General features: G+C 42.3%; 1 protein-coding gene across 3 annotated transcripts in view; it reads right to left on the reverse strand.

Annotated features, from left to right (window-relative positions):
- The window catches only part of TGFBR3 (transforming growth factor beta receptor 3), a 130,224-nt gene extending 119,804 nt beyond the window's left edge, over positions 1-10,420 (reverse strand). Inside the window, exon 1 of one of the 3 annotated variants that reach the window (XM_087733578.1) lies at positions 10,166-10,420. The gene's annotated coding sequence lies outside the window, so the exon portion shown is untranslated. Of the gene's footprint in view, positions 1-9,385; positions 9,496-10,165 lie in introns of those variants that run through there. The other 2 variants (XM_087733576.1, XM_087733577.1) reach the window with 2 other exon arrangements.
- Positions 10,421-10,708: the final 288 nt, after the last annotated feature.

Here is a 10,708-nt window from a genome sequence, read left to right on the forward strand (position 1 = left end):
AAACATAGCCCCATACTAGCTACTATGAAGAAAATTAAATCTATCCCAGCCAAAACCAGCACAATCTCATTGCTACTCTAAGCGAGACAACAAACAACGCTCCTTAACTCAATGGTATTTAAAATAATCTGACTTCATTAGATCCAGCAGCAGTAATCACAAAACACAAATCACTTCAGTTATCTCTACCTTTCGTTAACCAAAATGTTTTTCCTTTGTAAAAATCTGCTACTCATCTTCCTCAGAATTCCAGTCTTTTGTGGATTTTTTTTAAAGCTATCTTTTGAACTAAAAAGTCACCTTTAATACTACAACATGACCAAAGAATTCAGAAGTTAGAAGCATGCTGCTTACTCTTAAAAAAAAATGCCTTTCCACTAAGGATTTCCCAGCCCTCACTGACAGGAGCTACCAGGACATAAGGCTCTGTGGTCCACGGACGGCTTGGTACTAAGAAATCCCCTTCTGCGCTGCTCTGCCACCAGCAGAAAGGTATCCAGCCCCACGCCTGCTTACCACTCTCCAAAAAGGGGACAGGACTCTGCTCTAAAGTGCTTGAAGAGGTGCAAATGAAAACGACCAAGTATAAGCCCTAGGATTAAGCTTTGTCTTCAGAACATTTGAGCAGCTTTCTACTCAGCCTGATTCTGTACTTCTAGAAAAATACCTATTACATATTACTCTTCTTCAGATCAGTGGTCTCCTTAGCTTCATTTTTTACCCACTTTTCTTCTCTGGTAAATTTATTTTTGCCTACTTTTTCAAAGCTTCTCTGCACAGTCCAACCTAGCCATATAAATGCCTGCAGGTGGCCACAGCCACAGATTTGGGGGTGTTTCTGTTTCCTATTAAAGGCTTCTATAGCATAGGAACTTGCCACATTTATTGCTGAATTGGGTTCTTATTGCTTTATTTTCCCCTTTTATTTCTGTTCCCTTAAGCCTTTTCCCCAATAGTCACCATCTGTTTCCTTAATCACCACCTACCTTTCCCATACAAGTTCTTCCCTTGCCTTAACTCTATCCTCCTCGTTGTCTAACCTTTTCCTTTACTGCCTGAAGAATAACTTCCACTTCCTCTCCGCCTTATCGACACGGACTCTGGTACGTCCCTCTTCTTTCCATGCACGGTGCCAGAGGTTGCACAGCTCACTACAACACTGCTAACAAACAATTCTCTACCAAAGCAAGCCAAAAATCCTCCTCCTCTTAAGTCACGTCACAAGTCCCACCGAAGTGAATGGGGATACTTGAGCGAAGCCAGCAGGATCTGTCCCTTTGTGTTGTTTTGCCATAGCAACGTGAACCCAGGTTTCTAGGCCATCCAAGAAAGCCTTCACAGCCAAAGCTTTTTCACTTTTTGTTTGTTTGTTTTACGCGTGGCAACCATTTAACTTATTTAACCAGTTTTTCTCCCATTTGTCCATGTTGGTTCCCTATGCAAATGCAATGAATACATGCGTTCCATGTGTAAGCAAAAAAGGCAATCATTTGTAATCAAGTACACCCAAGCTCAATAAAAAAAAGAAAAAAAAAAAATCACAAACGGTTAACTACACAAGCAGTTCTATAAACTTAGAACAGTTCTTGGAAAAGTTTATTTATAACCCTACTCCTATTAAATATGCATTTTAGCAGATTTCTTTTTTATTAGATGACATTTATTTTCTGTCAATTCTGTGTGATTTGCACACGTATAGGTCTGAAAGCTGACTAATAAGGTTAGCAGATATTAATGTGGAATTGGAACTTTATATGTATTTTTTTTAATGCCTATGTCTAAGGTATATACATGAAGTTCCACCATTCAGAACTCAAAACAGTAACTTATTCATAAACCATTAGGGGGACAGATTCTGTTTTAGAAACAACAAAGTGGTTTCGTTTTCAGGGAATATATGAATAGTAATAAAACTAAAAATCCTGACATATCAAAAGCCCAGGGAAAAAGTAACTCTGATGTCCTGCAGTTCACATGCTGCTGTGCTTGTAATGGGACATTTCAACAAGTCACAGTTAAAGGCTATGGGAACTGGACAAGTGCCAAGGGAAGATGTTTTATGCCATTTAGCAATTGTGCCCCTCTATTCCATGAGACTCTTGTTTTAACATTCTTTTTTATTTATTTTCTTATTAACGTATTACAATGTTGCCTGCCAAATTACAGGAAGCCACAAAATATACACAAATGAGTCCGTAAAAGATGTGAAACCATTCCACCTTTTTAGTGACAGTTTACTGAGATTGGTTTTGTTACCTGGTACATGTTTTGCCCACAGCTGGCACGAAGCTCCAGTTTGGATGGGGGTGTCTATTCTCAGTATCATTTCAGAACCAACTTTCCCTTCAGCTTCCCAACATTTTTTTTTTAATCATCACCTGAACTGAATTGGTATGAGTTTAGATCAGAAAAATAAAGTCATGACACCAGACACTGTGGAAGTTTCAGCTGAATAATCATTGCACAACATAGCACAAAAGTAATAGACAGTTTACAGAAACAGGATAAAAATCATTCTGTTGTATGTTCCCAGGGCTTCCCTTCCCCCAAACACAGGGCGGTATGCAGCTGAATCTTTATAGGCTGAGGGGCAAGGTCTTGCTTACCAAATGTAAACAAGAGAATAGCCTCTTGCAGGATCAGGATGTAGGAGGGTTTCAATAGGTGGAAGGGAAGGAAGTGCATTCAGGAGTCTTTTAGTGGAAGGAGTACACAAGGCTCTTCCACGAGGAGGAGACTGGAACAGATTCGTTTTTGACAACGGCAGAAATTCCTAGAGGTTACCGAATCTCTACAGAAGGGAGCACGCATGGCACTGAAGACCAAGTTTAACAAGACCAACGCCCTACATGTAACTTGAGTACTGAATCAGAACTTTTCTACTTTAACACAGAGCCCTCGGGGACATCCTACATCAGAGCATCCCTAAAGGCAGTGGAGAAAACAAGATGTTGGAATGATGTACAGTTCTTATACCCTAATGGCTCGAGCAATCTGCAATCTAGTACCAGCTTCAGCCACGTATTTTCTGTGCAACTCACAGTTAGCCTATTCTTTCACAAGCAAAATAGTCTTAACAGGACCTCGACATGGCCACGGCAGCCCCCCCATAACACCTACCTAGAAAGACAACACTACTTTAGGCAGTTCTGCTTCTGTCTTCTAGTTAGAAGATGGATGAAAAATCCCACTGTTCAATCAGGGAATACCAGTGGTGCAATTACATGCCATCTTCCTGATGAACATCCAGGTAGCAGAAGGACAAAAAAAAGCAAAGACTTCTAGAAACATACATACATAAAGACTGGGTTAAAGTCTTCATGGCAGCTCAAGAAATCTATGAGTCTCAAATCTACATTTAAATAAAACTCAGGTTCCCAATGGACTCAACCAGTAATATCTCACTGCAACTAACAGGAACCAGGCTCAATTTTTTAAATGGGACCTGCTGCTTCTGAAAAGTTTACCCTGAAACAAAAACATTTCTAGTGCACAGGAATCTTCAGGCTGAACAAAATCATCATAAATTGCACAAAACGAATCTCTACAACCTTTCCTCCTCATAGTTAAATTTCTTTAGCCTAATTGCTTTATTTTTTTTATGGTTTCTAATTGGAAACAGAATAGGTTTCCTGGCACTGGACTATCTTACTCTTCACAAACATAGTAGCAGCCAACAACCTCACACAAATTTCATTTATCTTAAGTTTTACTTGGCTCAGTTTCTAATTGCACACCTAAACTAAAGAGATAACAGCTCTAATGTACCTATCAAGACAGATATAATCCTAGGGAAGGCATCTCCTTGTGGAGAAGGAGCCACAGCAGGATGGAAAGTTACCAACAACTCAGCAAGGCTTCTCCACTCAGGGTAAAAGATTTCAGCAAATTACTCTGTCAACGAATGCTCGATGCTGTTGTTTTTTCAAGACTAAACTGCAAAACCTTAGAACTGTATCTAGAAATATTCTAGCTGGAACCTTCCTACCAGGAAAAAAGCTAAATCGCTCTCTGTTGGATTTAAAATCTTGAAATGACTTCTATACATTTAGAAAAGTGATTTTGAAACCATGGCCTACAAATACTCAAAATTCTCTGGGTTAATTGTGAGAAACCCACAAGGGGTAAAAAAAAGCAAAAAAAAAATCAAAAAATGAAAAGCAAGACTATGGCATTATGCATAAATTCACTATATAAGGATGCAGTCCTCTGCAGGGGCGGGGGAGGTGGTCAGCAAATTGAACAGGATTGAAAACCAGTGTTTCCCACTACAGGAGATTTGGATGAGTGATACAAATCAGCCCTCCCCACTGCCACTGGCCGTAAGATACTACAAGATGTAAATTAACAGGTTAAAATATTAACTACTAGGTACTTTAAAGTTAACCGCACGCATTACCAAAACCACATTTTGGGAAAAAAAAAAAAAACCAACAAAACACAAAAGAAGCATGTATTGAATTTTGCTCTCTAGAATAAGGCATACTCCAGAAAGCAGGTAGATTAATAGATTATTTCTTCAGGTTGCTAACCAAGAACCAAGATAAACACGTTTATCAAAAGTTAGCTGTTAGCCACTAAATTTCCAGATACACATCTGTAAGATAGGAAACTTCTCCCACACAAATAGGGAAGACCTTAAAGTGCTACACAGTTAAAAGAATGAGTCAAAAGCAGCTTCCCTTTGTGTAGGAGTAATCTACCCTCTCCCTAATTGTCTGCCAAATAACCAGAGTAATTTAATTTGCTGGGCAGAGAAACACATTCAGGTCAAGGCAAAACTTGTTTCATAAAAATTATCATTTATAAGCACTGCAATGATGATTTGTTTCAATCAAGATATGCACCACTGGCATGCTCCACTCAGAATGTAGATATACTCCCATATAATTTTTACCATATAGAATTTCCTGCCTTACATTATTTTATATTAAATGTATACAGGAAGACTGTAAAAAGCTTTGAACACAAATTTAGGGAGATGGAAGGCCACAATAAATTCCTATATTCATATAAGTAATTTGTGCATCTTGTATGCCAGAAGGAAATCACTGCACCTCATCACTGGAGTGAACCAAATCACCGGATCTACAAGTATTCAGAAACACCGGTCATTTTAAACACTGGAGGGATGAACTAATGTATCACATAACAGGAGCTGCACATACTGGAGGAGTGACTTGGTCCATTAATGTAATAGCCTTAACATAAGGAAAGGCCCGTCTTTGCAAATACTGCAGTAACTGTTTTGTAAATCAAACCAGAATTTTGCTTCGCTCAAATCATTGTCAAAAAACAAAGTATTGCATTGGTGATAAAATACTACCACAGTTCTCAATCACGTTGTGTCAAATGCGGCTGTAGTCTAATAAATTACTTCTATAAATCTAAGACAAAAGAGGACATACTGGTCTTCAAGCCACCTCCAGCTTCTTGACAAAGAAACACATACATTCAGCAGATCTATACTACGCAGTAAGCTCACTGGATACTTTGGGATTTTTTTATTGTCCCTGACTCACACGATGAACCCGCACTGATTTCCAACAGAAGATGCCTATGCTTACAAAGGCAATCAGAGTATAAGTGAATTGCCATTCTTTTCAGGATCATTAATGTTACCTTATGTATCACAGCGCCTATTGCCTCCTATGCAGAAGAACAACCTATATATGTTAGCTCTATAATTAACCTGTTTCAGACCCATGACCTCTAGATAAGCTATTTTCCTGCAATCTAAATAGGTCTCTGGCAAGGTCACAACTAAACTTATTTAAGAGAGAGGCACTTTCCAGCTGACTCCCAAAATCTTACATGTTGCAACAGGAAAAAAAAAAAAAAAAAAGAATAGAAAAAAACCTGAACTCTGCCAACTAGAGTATTGAAATTAGACAGACTGTGAAAGAGAAGTGCTAAATATGATGAAATTAAATTTGTTAACAATAACCAGATATAGCTCGTTTTAAAGTACTATTCGCAGAATGAATACGAAATAATGATTTTCACATTTTCCTCAATAAATTCATTTATTTCATTATAAATACATCATAAACTAACATATTTTGCCAGACATAATTATTCGTAAGCAGTACAATTCAACAATATAACACTTACAATGCAATATATAAGAAGTCCTCTGCTGAACTTGACAAATCTGACTATTTAGATACTCAAGGTCATAAAGGATGTTCTAAAAAAAATCTGCTTTGCCAGACTGGAAATAAAAAATATGGGATATATACCAAGTAACAGCTTCAACGTGCCTCTTTAAGTGATTTCCAGATATGTGTAAATCTGTTTCATTTTGGCTACCATTGAGTTAATTGTTGCTGTAATAGCACAAGAAATGCTGCTCTATTGGATGACTGCCAGCACATAAAAATGTGAATCCACAGTTATGAATAAAGCAATTCCAATTGCACTACTTTTTTGCTAGTACGTTTTTATGGCAAAACATGCTTCTATTCATGAAGTGGCTAGAAACTAGCATACCGCTGTTAATCACCACAAATATTACTGCTATAGAAGTAATGCCTATTTACAATACACAAATATTTTGTGGAACTAGATCAAAAGAAATGTGATCGCAAGGATATTTGCAATCTGTATCCCACAGAGTATTTTCTGAGATCTACATAAATTGCCCAAGACTTGGTAATTCACGTCTTAAATGTTAGGAGAATATTATTGGAGATATCAAACAAAACAATTGTAAGACAAATTAGGCAAAGCTTTAGCTCTATTTTCAAATAACGTTAAAAGAGAAATCTCACTTTGACTTTACAAACTACGTACTTCAGCATCTCAGGGAACTGCAGAGAGGAGAAAGTTTTGCGATGGAAGAGGCAGATCGCAAACGGAACTTAACACGCATCTTTTTCTACCTTCAGTATCTGGCAATGTCAGATAATGCTCTTAGAGAAGAATGTGTGGCCACTGCAATATGTATATACCTGGTCACTGAAACAATGGGAAGAAAATTCATATTCATTTAATACCTTGGTATGCAGTCAGTGCCATTCCAGAACCAGAGGAGCTTACATCTCTTCCTTTAAACCTGACCTGGGACTGTTAATTTCAATTGAACTACATTTTGTCTCCACTTGCCCCAAGACCTAAGGCTAGAGGAAGATACAACTGTTATCACTCACAAGTAGCAAATCGGCTACTCCGTGGCAAATGTTCCCAGGCATGTCTTTACCCCACCATCAGTGAAGGACAGCTTAACCCCAAAGTATAAGCAGCAAGATCTCTCACATTTACTGCAGGGTAAGAGCCCGTTCCCTGGCTCTTACCAGTGAATAGCTGACATGCTGCAAATTCCCATTTTCACTGAGCAATCAGCAATCTCTTTGTATACCCATACTTTAAGTATTTGCCATTTGGCTGCATCAAACTTCACTGACCAGAAAGCAATATGGATCAACGCAAGTAATCCAGATAACCTTCTCTGGCAACAGCCTTTACATTCAGTATTCCTGGCACGAAAGACGTAATCAATTGTTATGCCAATACAAATCAAAAAGAAAAATCATTATTGATCTGTGCTGGGAGCGTCAGTTGACCTTTACAAAAATAAGCTAGCAATGACTTCTTAAAACCTAAGAGAATATCTAAAAATATTCTCTCTTATGGAAATCCTAAATACTAGGAATAGTTTCTTGTGAGAATACAACTTTTTTGCAACTCAACTTTAGCTCTCAAGATTTCTATATACAATCATAAATGTGATACAGTCATAGTTTTACTGTGAAAATATTTGCCTAGCTCATTATCTCAAAGTTTGTGGGATTACTCAAAATATCACTTCTTGGGTTTAATTATTTCATCTCAAACATCTTCAAAGAGAAATTTCACTTAAATAAACCTCTAATGTTTTTTCAAGTTCAGTTCTGGCTAGTATGACAAAAATGCCATTCAGAAGAGTGGGAGACATGTCTGCTAGAATAAACTAATAAACAAGCATTCAGAAATAATGTGTTTATTCGAATGTATGGTTGTGGGGGGTTTCTTCAATTAAATTACATTCATCTTCTAAAGAAATACTATCAAAAGCACAGGCCCAAAGTTTTAACAAATTGCAATCGTGGTAGGAAGAGAGACTTCATAGATGATAGAAAGTTTTGTGTTCCCCCTGCTGGTTTAGCAATTAACTTCAAAACACTGTTCCTGGAGGTAGGCATCAAGATGCTGGGCTATCAAAAGATGTTCTGCATGCCAGATAACAAAAAATGAAACTTACTTTTTAAAAGAAATCACCTCCACGGTAGATATCACTTACATACTCTGACTAGATGAGGTTCTGGACACACAAAACGTGTATCAAAATTGACGACCAAACAAGACCTCCCCAGAGAGAGAAAGCACGGTAGAAGAGAAAAATTTGAAGTGTCACTTTAAACTTAACAAGGTTGGACTATAGCAAACAATTGGGGGAAGCAAGTTTCAGAGTAAAGGACTCTTCACTGAAGGAAGCCAACAACCTGCCCCCCCTCCAACACCCGTCCCTCCCTTCCTCCCCCAGCTAGCCGGGAACGCCGAGCACCGGCTGCAGCAGTTGGTGCTGGCCCAGGTCTGCGTCCTAACTAAAAGCAGCTCCTCCTCAGCTAGAATTCAAGCCCTGTAAGCTTTCATGGGTCAAACTGGAGCTCTTCAAATGAATAAGCATCTTCCATTAACATTTTGCTAACACTCTTGTTGGAAATACTTTGACAGGACACCTGTGCAGTGCTAATTAAAACCCAGCTACCAAGTCATGTTGTCCCTGGCATTCATGGAAAAAATGTGGACTGTAAGGGAAATAAAGTATTCCTGGCAAGAAGTGATAAATAAATAGATTTTGTCTTTGGAGGAAGCTGTATTTACATGTGTAGTTTTAAAGTCTTCCACGCGTGAGACTACAATAGCAAGAGTGCTCCAGGACACTGTAAGCCAAACCTAATTGGTCCCACAAGCCATCAAAAAGCGGGCAGCTCTCTTGCTTTGGGTTTTCTCCCCAGAAGGGCTCTAATATCAGCCTGTTTGGCCTCACCCAAAAATAAAGTAAATTAATACTTAGTTTGGTATAGATACAGACCCAACCAGGAAAATTGCTTTCTTAGGACAAAATCATGGCACTCGTTCATCCAAGTCTCTCTCTAATAGGTTACAAACCCTAACCAAAGGGTTTCTGTTAAAAGCAAACTGTGCTGATGATCATGCATTTGAGAAGAAAATAAGGAACGATAGCAATTAAATTATAACAGCTACAGCTTAATAGAACCAAGATAAGTAGATCTACATCTGGTTACATCCACAGCAAGTGGAAAAGGCGTAACCAGCTATATATTCAGCTATACCTGAAGTCTTTTCTTTTGAAAAAGACAAGAAGTATCATCTCCCATACCGTTTGACTTCGACGACAGTAACTTTGGAGTTACAAGTGCATCTGAAACTGGGGAAAGTTGAAAAAGTTACTTTTACGTCTGAGTTTAACGGTGCGTTATTGGTTATTGCTAGGAGAGATGCACTCAGAAGGCTGCAGTGAATCGACCCCAGTACATCCCCTGCAAAATACGCAACGGTAAATCCCACAGGTCAACAGCTCCTCAGTGAACCTGTAACGAAGTGACGCGATACTGGCCTTTGTGTTATTCTCACACACACGGAGTTTACACTCTGCTAGCACGTTACCAAGCTCCCGGCTGGCCTCATCGAGGGTACGATGACCCGACAGCACGGTGGTGCCAGCATCTGCGAAGGGTTTCACCTGGTGCCAGCGGGTAGCTCGCCCAGGGCGCACCAAGCAGCCGGACACAGGCGACTGCCGCTGGGACACCTGGAGCCTTCCCTGGCCAGCAGCCCGCCTCACGGCTCTCCGCTTCATTCTCGCACGGAGCCCGCACCCTTGCACCCTCCGGCCCGGCCCGGCCCGGCCCCCCGCCTCAGCGCTCCTCACCGCACACGCGCGGCCACTGCCCGTCCCAGCGCGGCGCAGGTCCCGCACCCCTCAGCCGGGCAGCTCGGCGGAGGCCGGCGGGCGCCCCTCAGGGACCCTCCCGCCGCCGCTCAGCCCCGCGCAGGGTGACACGTCGCGGGGCGACCCGCCCCAACGGCCGGCGCATCCCTGCCCTGCCCGGCCCGGGTCGGCCGCTGACGGGACGGGGAGCGCGGCCGCCGCACCTACCTGGCAGCGGGTCCCTCCACGCCGCGTCCCGCGGGGGCAGGCGCGCAGCAGCGCGGCTACGCCATGGACATCGCGGCGGCGCCGGCCGGGAGGGGACGGGACGGGAGGGCAGCCCTCGCCGAGGCCGCCCAGCGCCGGCCACTACTGCCCGGCCCGCGGTGCGCGGGAGGCGGCGGCGAGGAGGAGGAGGAGGAGGAGGCAGAGGAGGCGCGCAGCCGCCCGCCCGGCCCCCAGCCCGCCAGTAACCCCATGGAGCGGCAGCGCCGCGCGCGGGGCGGGGCGGGGGGCGGTGCCGCGCCGCCATTGGGCGGGGGGCGGGGACAGCGCTGTGACGGCCTCCCGCGCCCGCCTCCGCTCCCGTCCCGCGCGCCGCCCGGGCCCCGCGCGCGCCCCCGGCCTGCCCTACCGCAAATTCATTTCGTTCGGGCTCGCGCATCGCGTCGGGTGCTAAACCCAAGGTGCGGGGTGAGCTATAACCTCAGCCCCTGCGTAACACTACGGGACGCCCCCTGAGCTGAGGCCCTCCCGAGGCCGGTGCTGCTC

This window comes from Nipponia nippon, unplaced genomic scaffold (genome assembly GCF_047370975.1).
Source record: "Nipponia nippon isolate SJK-2023a ecotype South Korea unplaced genomic scaffold, ASM4737097v1 scaffold_5, whole genome shotgun sequence".
NCBI classification, from domain to species: domain Eukaryota; kingdom Metazoa; phylum Chordata; class Aves; order Pelecaniformes; family Threskiornithidae; genus Nipponia; species Nipponia nippon.